This window comes from Rutidosis leptorrhynchoides, chromosome 4 (assembly GCF_046630445.1).
Source record: "Rutidosis leptorrhynchoides isolate AG116_Rl617_1_P2 chromosome 4, CSIRO_AGI_Rlap_v1, whole genome shotgun sequence".
NCBI lineage: Eukaryota > Viridiplantae > Streptophyta > Magnoliopsida > Asterales > Asteraceae > Rutidosis > Rutidosis leptorrhynchoides.
This window is the reverse complement of record NC_092336.1, coordinates 271,538,247-271,557,893: the sequence shown is the minus strand read 5'-3', so window position 1 is coordinate 271,557,893 and position 19,647 is coordinate 271,538,247. Positions and strand designations below refer to the sequence as shown.

General features: G+C 31.7%; 1 non-coding gene across 1 annotated transcript; it reads left to right on the top strand.

Annotated features, from left to right (window-relative positions):
* Nucleotides 1–18,086: 18,086 nt before the first annotated feature.
* LOC139845774 (small nucleolar RNA R71) lies at nucleotides 18,087–18,193 on the top strand. The gene has a single exon (XR_011758532.1). It is a non-coding gene; the product is annotated as a small nucleolar RNA R71 (small nucleolar RNA).
* Nucleotides 18,194–19,647: the final 1,454 nt, after the last annotated feature.

Below are 19,647 nucleotides of genomic sequence, written 5' to 3'. Positions count from 1 at the left end.
CAAATGATATATATATATATATATATATATATATATATATATATATATATATATATATATATATATATATATATATATATATGTATTATAATTTGAAAACGTTAACAAAGTATTAAATAAATAATATATTAATTTTGTTATGTTATATGTATTAAATATTATATATATATATATATATATATATATATATATATATATAACATAACAAAATTAATATATTATTTATTTAAAAATATATAAATTGAATATAGAATGAAATATATATAAGTTATTGATATAAAAATTTATGTTACTGATAATAATATTTATTTGTTCAATTAAAAGTAAATGTTTTAATATATACACAAACGATATAGGTTCGTGAATTCGAGGCCAACCTTGCATTGTTCAGTATCGTCGTATGCATATTTTTACTACAAAATATTGTATTGTGAGTTTCATTTGCTCCCTTTTTAAATGCTTTTGCAATATATATTTTGGGCTGAGAATACATGCGCTGTTTTTAGAAATGTTTGAGGAAATAGACAAAAGTACTTAAAACCATTCTACTATTGAATTATTATTTGTACATATGGGTGTTCCTGTATGTTTATACATATGAGTGTTCCTGTATGTTTGAGGATATCCTATATGCATTTTTTTTATGTCGGTTACCAGATGTTCTTCATATGAATGATTTTTATACAGATGAGTGTTCCTGTATGTATTATGAAAAATGAAATCTTGTGTTCTATTAAAATGATGGAAATGAATGATTATGATAAACTAATGAACTCACCAACCTTTTGGTTGACACTTTTAAGCATGTTTATTCTCCGGTATTAAAGAAATCTTTCGCTCTGCATTTGCTCAATTTAAAGATATTACTTGGTGTCATTCATGGCATATTTCAAAAGACATTAAATTCGAGTCATACGAGTTCATAAAGATTGTTGTTAAATAAATGGCAGATTAAGTCATTTATAGTTTGGGGATATGGTGAAATGGCATGCATAATTGTCAATTATCATTGTAATGAAAGTTGTCTTTTAAAAACAAATGCAATGTTTGTAAAACGTATCATATAGAGGTCAAATCCCTCGCAATGAAATCATATATTATTTATTCGTCCTTATAGATTAGGACGGGTCGTTTCAGTTCTAAATCCATCCTATAAACTTCTGAAATCCTTAATTTAACTTGAAACATAATAGAAAATTCAAATTCAATTGAAGAACAAATGTTGACTTTTTTAATTCAAAACTTTGACTCAAAAATTTGTAATTGATAAAAGGAATTGAAAGCTGTAAATTTTCAGAAAGTTTAAGTGGAGGATTCTTAGCAAGACTGCATTAATAGATTTCAAAAATTGATTCGAAACTAAGGTTTTAATTTACCACAGGCCACGAACAAGAACAGAGATGCTCGAGCTTTTTATTTTTCTGTATTTATTTGTTTTTCATTCTCAATTGCAGCTGCAGATTTATATGGCGTAATTGTAGTGAAAATAATTGATCAATAATGGTGGTCAACAAATTACAAAACTGAAACCAGTAGGGAAATAAAATATATATCACGATATATAAAAAAATTAAAAGCAATCATATACCTAATTGCTTTATATAAAATATATGAAAAATAAATACAGCAGATCACGTAAATAAAAAAAATATAAAATTTTAAAAGTTGATAACCTAATTTAGGTATATGTCATTTTCATTTTATTTAATTAATATTAATAATTAATAATTATATTAATAATAATAATAATAATAATAATTATATTAATAATAATAATAATATTATTAATGATTAATAATAATAAAAATAATGATAATAATATTAATATGACAATATTAATAATAAAATGATAATTTTAATTATAAATAGTAATAATGATAATAATCATTATAAGATGTTAATAATACTAATAATAATATTATTATTATTAATAATAATACGTTGTATTAATAATAATGATATTTATAATAATTTCAATAAATTTAGTAAAAGTGTTAATACTAATAATATTAATAATATATTAATATTATATTAATGATATTAATAATAATATTAATAATACTGATAATAATAATAATGATTGTAAATGTTAAAAATAATTAATGATAATATTGTTTAAAACAATATTAATAATAATACTAATACGTAATTATTTAAAAATAATTGTTCGTTAATCGTCGGAAACATTTGAAAGTTAATTGAATTTTTGAAAACAGTTCAAAAATTTTGAGGCTCAGTTTAACTGACTTTGATTATCGTGTCAGAATCACATATGGATTAAGTTTGAATTTAGTTGGAAATTTCCGGGTTGTCATACCTGCCCTAGAAAACTCCTAACTCCTCTAACATTGGTGGGATGTGGAAGTTTAACAATTACATCTACTTTAGCTCTATCCACTTCAATTCCTTCACTTGAAATTTTATAATCAAGAACGATGCCTTCTTTAACCATGAAATGGCATTTCTCCCAATTAAGTACTAGATTTGATTTTTCACTTCTAATAAGCATTCGTTCAAGATTAACTAGACATGTTTCAAAAGTATCACCGAAGACTGAAAAATCATCCATGAAAACTTCCATGCATTCTTCTATCATGTCGTGAAAAATCGCCATCATGCATATTTGAAAGGTTGCAGGGGCGTTGCAAAGTCCAAATGTGTAACGACCTGTGAGGACCCGTCCTTATCCACCTGGACGAAGTCATCATCATCTGGTCCCATTGCGAGGTACTGTCCTAAATATGCCATGAATGACTCCAAATAATATCTTTCAATTGAGCAAATGCACAGCGGAAGACTTAATTCGTACCTGAGAATAAACATGCTTAAAAGTGTCAACCAAAAGGTTGGTGAGTTCATAGGTTTATCGTAACAATCATTTCAATATATTAATAGACCACAAGATTTCATATTCATAAACGTTTTAATAAAAATATTCTAAGTGGTTGAGCACTTGGTAACCATACTTAACATTTAATCAACGTCGCATATTCCCTTTATTATGAAATCTCACTACACCGTACCAAGTGTAGTCACCGAAACGAAGTACTGTGCAACCGTTGAATACTGGTCGTCCAATCCGGTTGGGGTTGTCAGGCCCGATAGATCTATCAACAAGATTCGCGTTTACAATACCCATGTAAATATTAGTTACCAAGCTACAGGAAAATATGCCAGTGGTACAAATCAACGTAGAATATATTTTTAAGTACTTGTGTCTATTTCGTCAAACAGTTATAAAAGCAGCGCATGTATTCTCAGCCCAAAAATATATATTTCAAAAGCAATTAAAAAGGGAGCAAATGAAACTCACCTAATGTATTTTGTAGTAAAAATACATATGACTATATTGAACAACTGAACAACGCATGATTGGCCTCGGATTCACGAACCTATATTCAATTATGTGTATTAAAACATGTAATGGTAATTGAACAATTTTATATTTTAGTTAGTGATTTAATTGTTATATGTTTTATCAATAAATAATATAAATGTTTCTATTTTATGTATTTTAACTAAATAATTAGTATTCATTATAAAACATTAATATAGATATCTTATATGTATTAACTATAGTGTTTATATAGCTAAAAATCATTTGATAAAATAGTATTAATAATACTAAATAAAAAGTTGTATTATTTTATAATAATAATATTAGTAAATATACTTAATAATGATAATAATAATAATTATGATTCTAAAAATAATAATACTTATAATAATAGTAATATTAGTAGTAATGTTGATAATAACAATAATGATAGTTTTTTTAATGATAATCATACTTATAATAATAATGAAAATGAAAATTTTAATAAAAATACTTTTGTTAATAATAATAATTTTAGAAAATGAATATTTTGATATTAATACTAATAATGGTATTAATAATAATAATAATAGTGATAATAATCATAATACTCATTTTAATGATAATAATAATAATAAGTATAATATTTATGTTAGTATAGTAATAATAATAATAATAATAATAATAATAATAATAATAATAATAATAATAATAATAATAATAATAATAAAATTACTACCTCATATATAATAGGCTTAAAAAAAAACTAGAATGTCATTGCCCAGACTCGAACCCTTGACCTCCCTCTTAACTCGAAACACCTCCAACCATTCGACCATTTACGTTTTCCAGTAATTATACCAATCGAATAACTATTTAACTGACCCTAATCTGGCCCAGACTTGATTCGGCCCAATAGGAAAACTGGATCTTGACGACCCAATATCAATAAATCGTTCATGGCCCAACTGAGAGGAATATGGCCCAACAGTTTCTCTTGATAATTAAAAATAATGTTGTAGTGGCCTGGGTTTGAAACTAGGACCTCTCGTTTATCAACCTACCCCAAAACCATCTGCTCTGCCTATGATTTACAGATATAAATTGTATTTAAATTCTTTTAACTCTATTATTCGGTTTTCTTCTTCTTCATTCTCTAAAGTCATCACATAACTACCATCATCATTATCGAATCACGTTCATCATCATCAAATCATCACAAAACAGAAACACGAGCAGCAGGAAAAAAAGTAGTAATAACAAAATAGTATCATCATCATTATCGCGTCTTATCAAATCACGTATCATTGTATTTAACACCATCATCAATATCATCGATCTTCCATCTCTTGTCACTGTTCATCGTCTCTTTTATATGGAAACAGAAACAACATAGCGTACAGAAGCTGCAATAGTAGATTTCGATGGTTGCAGTTGGTTATTGAAGTTATTTTGGTAGCGGATAAACAGCAAAATAAACTGCTGTAGCAGGAACGAATAACAGGCGAAGGTAGCGGTAGTTTGTCATGGTTTTCACAGACTGAGACAGAAAACAGCTGCAACTACAGTAGCAGTTTGTAGTAGCGAACGACAGTAGCTGTTTTGATGATCGAAAGAAAACATAAACAAAAGAAAAGCATGGGTCTTGCAGATGCGGTGGTGGTATTTAAAATCTGAAAACATAAGGAAACCGGTGTTTATAGTGACGGATTGCAACAGAAAAGAAACAGTAGTAGAACATAGTGATGGTGACGGTTTGGTTGTTCATGATGGTGGACGTGGGTTTAGTTAAATTTCAAACCGAATAGTGGAGTAGGGGTGTTCATGGTGGTTTGTAAGACGGTGTCGTGAAGGTGATCAAGGAGGTAGTTCATGGTGATGATCTTTGGTGGTGATGGGAAGCTGTGATGTTTGTGGGTGTCGATGTACACATGTATATGTATATATATATAAGGATGAAGTGATGGTTCAACCGGTGGTCGACGGGGGTAGTTCACGTAGGGTAGTAACGGGTTTAGGTGATGGTTGAATAAGTTGGCAAGGTGGTGGTTACCGAGCTGCTGGAAGAAGATAACATGCGGCGGGTTATGGTGGTGTTTACTCCGGTTGAAGATGATGTCCCGGTTCATGAATGTAATCATATACATATCACATTATAAATCCAATTCACAGATTCAAATATTAATAAAATAATACAATGATTGATATATAATTATATAATAATAATTATAAATTAAAACGTGGGTAAACCTTAGCCGTCTTTTACTATTTCTTTTACAGACTAGATTTCGTATTCCGTGGTTAATTAGTGTCGGATAAAAGTCTTCAGAAAAATCCTAAACTTTCTCAGTAATTATTTTTATTTATTTCGATCATTATGGTATAAAATTTGATCATTAATTATTAAATAAAAATTACATTAATTATTCACTCCCAACCCCAAGTGAAATATAACAACTTCTAAATATATTATTAATAAGCTTAAAATTTATAAAACTCATTTTCGGATCACCGTTTATCTTAACATTATATAAGTTTGAATTTAACTTACTTAATATCGATCAGAACATCAAACGAGTATTACAATCATTAATCATTTATTTTTAATATACTTTATATTTATTTATTTTAGTAATTATATTTTATTTTTATTTTACATAGTTAACTAAAGCATATAGTATTTTAAATTTTAGACTTCAAATATATACATACCTATATATATTGAAATATATATTATTCTATTTACAAATAGCTGTTCGTGAATCGTCGAGGGGAGTCGAAGGTCAATTGAATATTTCAAAATTTTTGAGACTCGACCTAATAGACTTTGCTTATCATGTCAAAAATATTAAATCGTATTGAGAGTTTGATTTAAAATTAGTCGAAATTTACCGGGTCGTGACAGTACCTACCCGTTAAAGAAATTTCGTCCCGAAATTTGATCGAGGTCGTCATGGCTAACAATAAGAATGTTTTTCATGACGAATATGAGTTGATAGATAGAGTTTTATCACTATTGAGTAATTAGAATAAAATAATTCAGTTACTCGAATAGTATGAGTGAAGCTATCACTTTTGTCATATCTTTTGACGTAGATGGGTTAAATTTTGGAGTTCAAGGGATTTAAAGGAAATCTTCAAAATCTAAAAGATTTGATTCTTTGGCGAATAAGGAAATTAAGATCTCTATAATTAAATACGGTGATCTGCCTCGATTACTCTGTCTGATATTTCCATTATAAATTAAACTCTTCCGTTCCATTATTCTCATCATTCCTATACTTTATTTCTTAATTCATACATCCAAAAGATTATGAAAATGTTTAATCAAGTTCAAATCCTTGATATTTTCCCAATTATCAATTCTGTCATCTTTCTTTTAAATCCTCCACCAGATAAGTCTGTTTAATCCTTCTATCGCCTTGGGGTGATACTATTCTTAATTATACCGTGTCTTTATGTTGCTATTCGTATTAATATCCACGGTTTGTAATTTTCGTATTGTTGTCGGGCTTTATATCTTCCCTTATGTTTCGGAGTTCTTTGCCTTTTTCTCCTCTTCTCGACTTCGAGTAATGGTCCAGAATTTGTAGATATAGAGTTTTAAATGATTATAATGTTCTAAGCAGGAAGGAACGTGATAGCATGATTTGATTTTCAAATTTATCAAAATTGCTAAGGATAGAGTTATCAAGAATATACTTTCTTGATATGTTCAGAAGTTAAGCAGAATGAAAGAGTTATGTAATATGGCACATGATAATGGTATGATCTACTGTGAACCATCATCACGTTTCATTAGAAACTCAGCATGACCTACTGTAATATAATCACGTTGGCCAAGCGTCATTATATTATACTAACTCATGCATCAGTTCCCAACACTACTTCAAAATTCATTCATAGTTTATAGTTAGATTTTACAGAAATTTCCAATATAATGTATTACAGAAAACACGAAGAGGTAGATAATTTCGGACAAGAATATTTAAGAAAATATCCTTAGAAATATCGAAGATATTTATGATTATATTTTGGAATTTCTAATATCGAAGGATGGTGAAGAAAAGTTTTTCGCAAGATTTTAACATGACCTCTGAGAAAGATATTCGTTGAAGATTTCATCGGATCCAGAATTACCTGGATCCTTTGAATATAGGGTTTGGTCCTTGTATTTGTTCTTTGTTTCCTTCATGGTGTGCTCAATCCGATTTTCAGTACCAAATTTTCTATCGAGCGTTCCAAACACTTCCTTCTTTATTATCAACTTTTGGCCATTATGACCATCTACAACATGCTGCTTCGTCAGCCTTTTCAAAGTTAATGGGTCTGGGTCATCGGTTATCAAACCGAAGTGGTTTCAGGAGACTTGTGTTTTTAGATGATTAAACGCTGATGGTAATATGGTGGAATATAAAAGGTTCCCCAGTAACAATAAAGAGTACGCATATATATCAAGGTTATAATAAGGTTGCTTCGAACGAAAAGTTGATGTTGAATTGTTGGAGCTGTGACAAAATTGGCTAATTTGAAAGAGATTACCAAATTATTTTGGGTAATAATAACACTAAAGGAATTAACACAGCTATGTGTTAAACGTTTACTCAGTTTCCGAGAGTTTTTCAGGTGCATAAGTATATGCATCAATCTTTTCTTCCGTAGATGAAGTGCGGCTGGTTCATCCTCTCGATCGAGGTATTTTCAAGAATTATGAAAGGTTTGAACATGGATTGGAATCGTCGAGATTCAAATGAGGTTTAAGATGAAATCAAGTGGCAAACTTGAAGAATTGTTTAGTTTCGTATGTTATAATCAATATTTTAATTCATTTTAATTGTCATTGTCGGCAGTCCACAGTTGATAGTCCACAATTAACAGTTCAATAATTCATATATAGTTTAATATATAATATTCGAATTGATTAATACGTATCGTGACCCGTGTACATGTCTCAGACTCGATCACAACTCAAAGTATATATATTATTGTAGAATCAACCTCAACCCTGTATAGCTAACTCCTGCATTATCGCATATAGAGTGTCTATGGTTATTCCAAATAATATATATACATGCGTCGATATGATATGTCAAAACTTTGTATACGTGTCACGATATTTAAAGTGCGTAAAATAAATAACAGAAATTAAATGACGATAAATAAAATTGTGAGAATGTAAATTGCGATAATTAAATTGCGATAAAATAAAATGTAACCAGTTAGCTTGGAACAGTTAGCGTGGATTATTAACAAAATTTTAATTAGTTAATTCGTTTGTTTCTAACAAATTTTATTTTGTCCAATGTTTTCTTCATTATGCCACTTGTTGGATTCTGATAAGTCAAAATCCAAATATGAAATTGAATGAAAATGATTGTTCTGTGGTGAACGAATTCGTATATCTGTGGATGTAAATAGGATAGTAAATGACTGTTGAATCAGATTCGAAGAATGTACAGTGTAACTTATTAATGTGAAATCTAAATATTACTCGGGTATTACCTACCCGTTAAAATATTTTCACCATTAACAATTTGTACAAAAGAATTTTTAATTATAATCTTTATGAAAATGTACTTACATATATATTTTCTTTAGATGTAATCATGGATTTAATGAGTAGATAGAATATTAACTCATTTGATTTACCGTTAGAATTAGAATGGATAATCTCCAAAACTCTAGAGATTACTTAATCACCATGTCGAACGGGGATAAATGATGTAGAACATCATGTAGAACGATGATTATGCTTGAGGTACAGAATGAGATGTTGAGGCATGGATTGTTGATGATACTGGTGCTGTTGTTGATGGTACTGTTGGTACCGGTGATGTTGCTGAAGCTGGTAAATATTGCACCATATTCTCTAAATTTATTAATCGAGTGCGAAGCTCGTTGACTTCTTCCATTACTCCAAGATGATTGTCGGTCGAAACGAACGGATGAATAACGTTTACAATTTTAGATAGAATATAATCGTGGCGAGATATTCAGGAAATGAGTGAGAAAATAGTATCTCGAACAGGTTCGCCGGTAAGTGCTTCAGGTTCACCGCCAAGAGGTGAATTTGGTTGATGGAAAGGATCACCTTCTTTTTTTCTCCAATGATTAAGTAGGCTACGAACCCAACAGATGAATTGGTTGATTCATTCTAGTGACACTACTTTCGGAGCTGGAGTGGGACTCCATATCGGAATCCGAGGGACTTGATCTAATGGTGAGTTCTATTTGGTCCGGTTAGATAAAGGGTTTTCGATATGTAATGATCTTTGGATATTAGATGATATTCTAATTATATAGAATATCTACATTTAGTACAGAAGATCCCGTAGATTACGGAGGGAATTTTGGAAATGTGTCAGACAAAGTTTAATATGATGGGATATGAATTCGTCTGTACACTATCTATGCAATAATTATAATAAGACGCGTCGAGACTGAAAATGACAAGTAGATATTTTTCAACAGATGGTGGTAAGCAAACACTTTTAACATGCAGACCAGGTCCGAGTCTAGACTCATTAACATAACCTAACAACTACTAGGTCGAAGTCCAGACTCGCTAATGCATCTAAACAACTACCAGTTAGACACGCTAATGCAAGACCTGGTTCACTAGGACCAACGCTCTGATACCACCTGTGAGGACCCGTCCTTATCCACCTGGACGAAGTCATCATCATCTGGTCCCATTGCGAGGTACTGTCCTAAATATGCCATGAATGACTCCAAATAATATCTTTCAATTGAGCAAATGCACATCGGAAGACTTAATTCGTACCTGAGAATAAACATGCTTAAAAGTGTCAACCAAAAGGTTGGTGAGTTCATAGGTTTATCGTAACAATCATTTCAATATATTAATAGACCACAAGATTTCATATTCATAAACATTTTAATAAAAATATTCTAAGTGGTTGAGCACTTGGTAACCATACTTAACATTTAATCAACGTCGCATATTCCCTTTATTATGAAATCTCACTACACCGTACCAAGTGTAGTCACCGAAATGAAGTACTGTGCAACCGTTGAATACTGGTCGTCCAGTCCGGTTGGGGTTGTCAGGCCCGATAGATCTATCAACAGGATTCGCGTTTACAATACCCATGTAAATATTAGTTACCAAGCTACAGGAAAATATGCCAGTGGTACAACTCAACGTAGAATATATTTTTAAGTACTTGTGTCTATTTCGTCAAATAGTTATAAAAGCAGCGCATGTATTCTCAGCCCAAAAATATATATTGCAAAAGCAATTAAAAAGGGAGTAAATGAAACTCACCTAATGTATTTTGTAGTAAAAATACATATGACTATATTGAATAACTGAACAACACAGGATTGGCCTCGGATTCACGAACCTATATTCAATTATGTGTATTAAAACATGTAATGGTAATTGAACAATTTTATATTTTAGTTAGTGATTTAATTGTTATATGTTTTATCAATAAATAATTTAAATGTTTCTATTTTATGTATTTTAACTAAATAATTAGTATTCATTATAAAACATTAATATAGATATCTTATATGTATTAACTAGAGTGTTTATATAGCTAAAAATCATTTGATAAAATAGTATTAATAATATTAAATAAAAAGTGGTATTATTTTATAATAATAATATTAGTAAATATACTTAATAATGATAATAATAATAATTATGATTCTAAAAATAATAATACTTATAATGATAGTAATATTAGTAGTAATGTTGATAATAACAATAATGATAGTTTTTTAATGATAATCATACTTATAATAATAATGAAAATGAAAATTTTAATAAAAATAGTTTTGTTAATAATAATAATTTTAGAAAATGAATATTTTGATATTAATACTAATAATGGTATTAATAATAATAATAATAGTGATGATAATCATAATACTCATTTTAATGATAATAATAATAATAAGTATAATATTTATGTTAGTATAGTAATAATAATAATAATAATAATAATAATAATAATAATAATAATAATAATAATAATTAATAATAATAATAATAATAAAATTACTACCTCATATATAATAGGCTTGAAAAAAACTAGAATGTCATTGCCCAGACTCGAACCCTTGACCTCCCTCTTAACCCGAAACACCTCCAACCATTCGACCATTTACGTTTTTCAGTAATTATACCAATCGAATAACTATTTAACTGACCCTAATCTGGCCCAGACTTGATTCGGCACAACAGGAAAACTGGATCTCGACGGCCCAATATCAATAAATCGTTCATGGCCCAACTGAGAGGAATATGGCCCAACAGTTTCTCTTGATAATTAAAAATAATGTTGTAGTGGCCTGGGTTTGAACCTAGGACCTCTCGTTTATCAACCTACCCCAAAACCATCTGCTCTGCCTATGATTTACAGATATAAATTGTATTTAAATTCTTTTAACCCTATTATTCGGTTTTCTTCTTCTTCATTCTCTAAAGTCATCACATAACTAGCATCATCATTATCGAATCACGTTCATCATCATCATCAAATCATCACAAAACAGAAACACGAGCAGCAGGAACAAAAGTAGTAATAACAAAATAGTATCATCATCATTATCGCGTCTTATCAAATCACGTATCATTGTATTTAACACCATCATCAATATCATCGATCTTCCATCTCTTGTCACTGTTCATCGTCTCTTTTATATGGAAACAGAAACAACATAGCGTACAGAAGCTGCAATAGTAGATTTCGATGGTTGCAGGTGGTTATTGAAGTTATTTTGGTGGCAGATAAACACCAAAATAAACTGCTGTAGCAAGAACGAATAACATACGATGGTAGCGGTGGTTTGTCATGGTTTTTCATAGACTGAGACAGAAAACAGCTGCAACTACAGTAGCAGTTTGCAGTAGTGAACGGCAGTAGCTGTTTTGATGATCGAAAGAAAACATAAACAAAAGAAAAGCATGGGTCTTGCAGATGCGGTGGTGGTATTTAAAAACTCAAAACAGAAGGAAACCGGTGTTAAAAGTGACAGATTGCAACAGAAAAGAAACAGTAGTAGAACATAGTGATGGTGGCGGTTTGGTTGTTCATGATGGTGGAAGTGGGTTTAGGTAAATTTCAAACCGAATAGTGGAGTAGGGGTGTTCATGGTGGTTTGTAAGACGGTGTCATGAAGGTGATCAAGGAGGTGGTTCATGGTGATGATCTTTGGTGGTGATGGGAAGCTGTGATGTTTGTGGGTGTCGATGTACACATGTATATGTATATATATAAGGATGAAGTGATGGTTCAACCGGTGGTCGACGGGGGTAGTTCACGTAGGGTAGTAACGGGTTTAGGTGATGGTTGAATAAGTTGGCAAGGTGGTGGTTACTGAGTTGCTGGAAGAAGATAACATGCGGCGGGTTATGGTGGTGTTTACTCCGGTTGAAGATGATGTCCCGGTTCATGAATGTAATCATATACATATCACATTATAAATCCAATTCACAGATTCAAATATTAATAAAATAATACAATGATTGATATATAATTATATAATAATAATTATAAATTAAAACGTGGGTAAACCTTAGCCGTCTTTTACTATTTCTTTTACGGACTAGATTTCGTACTCCGTGGTTAATTAGTGTCGGATAAAAGTCTTCAGAAAAATCCCAAACTTTCTCAGTAATTATTTTTATTTATTTCGATCATTATGGTATAAAATTTGATCATTAATTATTAAATAAAAATTACATTAATTATTCACTCCCAACCCCAAGTGAAATATAACAACTTCTAAATATATTATTAATAAGCTTAAAATTTATAAAACTCATTTTCGGATCACCGTTTATCTTAACATTATATAAGTTTGAATTTAACTTAATTAATATCGACCAGAACATCAAACGAGTATTACAATCATTAATCATTTATTTTTAATATACTTTATATTTATTTATTTTAGTAATTATATTTTATTTTTATTTTACATAGTTAACTAAAGCATATAGTATTTTAAATTTTAGACTTCAAATATATACATACCTATATATATTGAAATATATATTATTCTATTTACAAATAGCTGTTCGTGAATCGTCGAGGGGAGTCGAAGGTCAATTGAATATTTCAAAATTTTTGAGACTTGACCTAATAGACTTTGCTTATCGTGTCAAAAATATTAAATCGTATTGAGAGTTTGATTTAAAATTAGTCGAAATTTTCCGGGTCGTGACACGACCCAACCCTCGTTATACCAAAAACACGACTTAAATTTTTTTTGTGAGACAGCGCATCTAGACGGCGTCCAGCAGTGAAGTATAGGATGGCGTCCAAAGGGTCTGGACGGCCTCCAAATGAACTGCAAATTTCTGACCAAGGGGTCCAACTTACTCGAGTGGAAAACCCGCTTCCCGACACTTTTAAACGAAATGGTTTTCACAACACACTATAATAATTATAATTAAGAGATTTCCATAATAAAATCGAGTTTTACAACACCGGGCCCACATCGACCCAAATCATGACAAAGTGACCATTTCGACCCATTTTAGTTTAATACAAAACATAGACCGAGCATGGTGATTGGGGATACGCTTTCCAATCTTAAACAAATCCAAAAGCAAGTTTTCTAAAGAAAACTACGCAAGTTCACTAGTCCTCACGCTTACCCGAGCCACCGCCTCCACACAATCTATAAAATGTAAACAACGAGAGGGTAGGCTAACGCTTAGTGAGTGAGAATATACTACATACATATATATGCATAAAATGAATATGCATCGCCATCACACAAATAGTAAATACATACCGCAAATCGAGCAAAACTAAGCAATGTTATACCTAACGTACCACCAAGCCAAATCTGCAAGATTAGCTACAACACACAATAAATATATATAAGTATTCACAAATTGTAACCAAAACTACAAGGTTAACCCCTTAACTTTAATCATAATAAAGTTGGTCGAACAACCCGTGCCTTAGTGAATTCACACAACCCGAGGTTCACTTCTTCACCACTTCAACAACCGAGGTTGGCCGAACTACCTGTGCCTTAGTGAATCCGCACTACCCGAGATTCACTACCTCATCAAACCCACATCATCGGGGTTACTCAACCGTAACTCAATACCAATCCCACTACATCGGGATTATATAACTCCATATCACAAGTCCATGTGATAACGTAGACACGAAGTGTGCACCTCGCCAAAGGTGGTCAACCAAAATGCACAACCGTGCCAATTGGACCTATTTCACAAGTCCATCAAATCCACCTATATGTGAAGTGAGCTCTATAACCGAGAACCACTTCACTTGACCTACACCCATCCTACACATACATATGCACATAGGATATTAACACTCACCTTGTCATCTTGAATGCAGCCGAACAATTCCGCAACACGTCAATGGAAAGTACCTATTCCATTATCACAATACAAACAACACAATTAGGGTGGACTTATAAACCAACCCAATTTGACAACTAGTGCAATTTCGACCCATTCCAAGCATAAACCGCGTCCCAAACTAACCAATAATCACTAACACAAGTGAAGATGGTCCTAATACGCCAATTAAACCCAAACAAAAGTGTTAAACACTCGTCTTACCCAAATTGACACATAAACCCTAATTTTGACCCATTTCAAAATTAATCAACCAAATACCCCCAAACGAGTTCCAACATTTCCATAATCACTAAACCTAGTGATTAAACCCATTATCAAAGCCTAATCATGGCTGAAATGTTAACCAACCCAAAATCCGCCAAGTGACCACAATAACTAGTCAGCATAAATGCACTTCATCATCTATAAGGGTTTCACAACTAATCAAGCTCAAACCCTAACTTGAATATCAAATCTAACAAATGAAATTCGGAGTTTGAACTTACCAATACTACCACAACATAGCCGTGAACGAGATGAACAACTTTAAAACCCGAGCTTCTGATCGATTCAAGCTTCTTCTTCCTTTTCTCAAGTTTCTCACTCTTCTCTTTCTCTAGAACTTGAGGTTTAAGATGAGAGGATAAGTTGGGTGAGGATAAGGTTGAATGAGCTTAACCTTGCCTTTTGTGGCTTAAAACCGGCCACCAAGTGAAAAGACCAACATACCCCTGTTAAAATCTTAAAATTACACAGCTGGCCCGTCAAACACTTTGTACGGCATCCCACATATTTGACGGCGTCCAACTCTTCTTTGCTGGATGGCATCCCCCAAACTGGACGGCGTCCCATATAACTTGACAAGACTTAAATCGAAATAGGGTCTTACAAAATGGCAAGCATTTGTAAGAAAAAGTACCATAAGGGCACGTGAAGGTGGTTTTCTCTTGGTTCTCGGGTGCGATTGGAATTTGAAAGTATCCGGAGAAACCGTCAAGAAAACAATAGTAAATGTTCCCATCTAACCTTTTCAACATTTGATCAATGAAAGGTAAGGGAAAGTGATCTTTTCTGGTGACGTCATTTAATTTTCTATAATCAATACAAACACGCCATCCTGTTACAGTCCTAGTAGGAATAAGCTCATCTTTTTCATTTATGATGACACTGATGCCACCCTTCTTAGGTACGCATTGAATTGGGCTTACCCATGGACTATCAGAGATTGGATAAATTAAACCTGCATCGAGCAGTTTAATAATTTCTTTCTTAACAACATCTTGCATATTTGGATTTAATCTTAGTTGGCGTTGCACATATGTTTTATGACCTTCTTCCATAAGGATTTTATGTGTGGAATACGAAGGACTTATTCCTTTAATGTCATGAATCTTCCATGCAATAGCTAGTTTATGAGCTTTTAGCACAGAAATGAGTTGAGATTTTTCATTTTTCGTAAGAGAAGACGAGATTATTACAGGTAATTCAGATTCACCATGTAAATAAGCGTATTCTAAATGGTTTGGAAGTGGCTTTAACTCTAATATCGGTGGTTCTTCTATCGATGATTTGTATCAATATCTGTCTTCCTCTTTTAGCATTTGAAGTTCTTCTGTTGTTGATTTGTATTCATTAGCCATGAGTGTAGCTAACATTTCAGCTTCATCAATTGGTTCAGTTCCTTCTCCTAAAGAACATTCTCCTGTTCCTTGTAATTCTAGAAATTCTTGTAACAATTCTGCATGCGAATCTATAGTTTAAACATAATAACATGTATCATCTGTAGATTGCATTTGTTGTATGGCTCTATCAACAGAAAAGGTAATACTCTCGTCCTCTATACTTAGGGTCAGTTTCTTACCAAACACGTCTATTATTGCTTTAGTCGTGTTTAAGAATGGTCTTCATAATATAAGAGGAACTCGAGAATCTTCTTCCATGTCCAGAATAACAAAGTCTACTGGAAATACTAAAGTACCAACTTTAACTAGCATGTTCTCCATTATCCCTCTAGGATATTTTATTGATCGATCGGCTAGTTGTATGCTTATTCGTGTTGGTTTCAATTCTCAGAGGTCTAGTTTAGTGTATAATGAATATGGCATTAAATTTATACTAGCACCTAAGTCTGCCAATGCTTCTATTGAACTAAGACTACCCAGAAAACATGGAATTGTGAAACTTCCTGGATCTGATAATTTTTCTGGTATCTTATTCAACAACACTGCAGAACAATTAGCATTCATTGTAACAGCCGAGAGTTCTTCCACTTTCTTTCTATTTGTGATTAGATCTTTTAGGAATTTAGCGTATCTTGGCATTCTTGAAATCACATCAATGAAAGGAAGATTGACATTTATTTGTTTAAACATATCCAAGTATTTGGATTTCTCGGCTTCAAGTCTTTCTTTTCTCATTTTACTCAGATATGAAAGTGGTGGTTGGTATGGTTTAATATAAGGTTTTGCCTTAACTGTGTTATCTTCGTTAAGCTTTTCAACTACCGGTTATGTTTCCTTCTCTTGCTTAGGCTGTGGTGCCTGTGTAGTAGGAATAGAGTCATCAAAAATTACTGGCATTTCAGGTGGTTTAAGTGTAATACCACTTCTTATGGTAATAACTTTAGCTGTTTCATTTCGGGGGTCAGCATTTGTATCGCTAGGTAAATTCTCTGATTTTCTTTCACCAATTAACCTTGCTAGGTTACTTACTTCTTGTTCTAGATTTTGGATTGAAGCTTGTTGATTTCTGAATGCTTGATCATTTTGTTCATTAGTTTGTTTCTGAGATGTAAATAACTGGTTTTGAGATTCTATTAGCTTTGCCATAATTTCATCCAAATTTGTCTTTTTCTCATCGGTTTGTGGTGGTTTATTAAAATAACCAGGTCTTTGCTGATTGTAAGTATTGTTAGATACTTATTGATTGCTAGGACCTTGTTGATTGTTGTGCTGAGCATTTGGATTGTACGGAACATTTTGATTTTGATTGTAGTTTGGCCTTGGCGGTTGATAATTATTTCCCGGCCTTTGGTTCATGTATGAAACATTCTCTCTTTTGTCAACACTGAGACAATCTTTTGTCAAATGTGGTCCTCCACACTACTTACAACTAATGCGTATTGCGTGAATATCATTAGTCATCTTTTCCATTCGTCTCTCGAAAGCATCTAACTTTGCAGAAATGGAATCAAAGTCATGTCTAGAATTGGCTCTAGCCACTTTAGATGAACGAAAAATATCTTTTTCCTCATGCCACTCATGTGAGTGGGATGTTGTATTATCAATAATTTTGTGAGATTCGGTTGCGGTTTTCTTCATAATGGAACCACCAAATGCTGTGTCGATGTCTTTTCGTGTAGCGATGTCGGCGCCTTTGTAAAATATTTGAACTATTTGAAAATTGTCGAAACCATGTTGAGGACATCCTCTTAATATTTTTCCGAATCTTGTCCATGCCTTAAATAACGTTTCATTTGGCTTTTGCACAAACGTGGTAATTTCTCCTTGAAGTCTCACGGCTTTAGATGCCGGAAAGAATCTTTTAAGAAATTCCTCAATTAAAACATCCCATGTATCAATCGCTCCTTCAGGTAACGATTCTAGCCAATCTTTGGCTTTCCCCTTTAAAGTCCAGGGGAACAACATAATATAAATAGTTTCATCCTCAATTTCTCGAATTTTAAATAGATTACAAATCCTATTAAAAGTTCGAAGATGTTCGTTTGGATCTTCTTTTGTTGCACCACTAAATTGGCATTGATTAGTGATCATGTGTAGGATTTGTCCTTTAATTTCAAAATCTGGTGCATTAACATCTGGCTGATTAATGGCGTGACCTTAGCCCGTGCGTGTGGCTCTCATTCGGTCTTCCATACTTTGAGGCTCCGTTTCTGGCATATCTTAAGTTTTTGAATCTGAATCACTAGAAGATTCTGATTTAACGGTGTCTTCCTCGATAACCTTCGGATGAATAATTTGTGGTTCAGGATCCCTGAATTGTCCGTGAATATCCTCCGTATCCTCAATTGTGAAGTCGGGTTCAAAAAATGGATTATCGAAAATTTGAATTGGAGTACTTGTTCGACTAGATGATGATTATAAAGAACAATCAATGGCGACAATATTGGCTAGATGTCTTGATCGAGTTATAGGTGGTGAACGTATGAAAGGTGGTGAACGTTTTGCTCTGTATATTCACTGAGTATCCTATTAGTTACAAAGGTAAAAATTATATAAGTTGTCAAATTAAAAGACTTTTCTGATTTTGCCCACGTTTCGAATAGCCAATAGATGCAGCAGGTGGCCAGGACCCTTTAAATTAGAAGTTCACAACTCGTCACTAACAAAACCAACTATTACTACGAACCACAAAATTTTGGATGTCTATTGATTTAATCGCTTACAATAATTTTTTGTCGAAATTAAAATAAAAAAATTCTATGTCCTAAAAAATAGAGCGTAGTAATGAAAAAGAAAAAGAGCGTCGAAAAACAAAAGTTGAAAAAATAAACGTCGAAAAACAAAAGAACTAAAGTTTTACGTCTAAAGCTTAGCGTCTAAAAACTTAAATCGAAAGTTACTAAAACTAAAAATTTAATTCTAAAAGGAAATCGGCAATTACTTATGAGGCACTAAAGTCTATTAAAGCGAAAAGCGATGTCGTAAATTTCTAAGGCTTCTAAAATCTACATCTAAGAAAAAGATCTTAAGGGAAAATTACGACAAAAACTTAAAAATTAATTTAAACTAAGGCAAAAAGAAACTAAAATTACAATTACGAACTAAACGATCAAAAAGATACAATTAATAAAAAGATATAAAAATGATAAAAATAAAATTTTATAAAAAAATATTATTTTTATATTCTTATTTTATAAAAATATTAATCTATATAATTAATAATAATATTAAAACCTAATATTACTAATTATATATTAAAACTAAATTTAAATATATTAATTAATAAA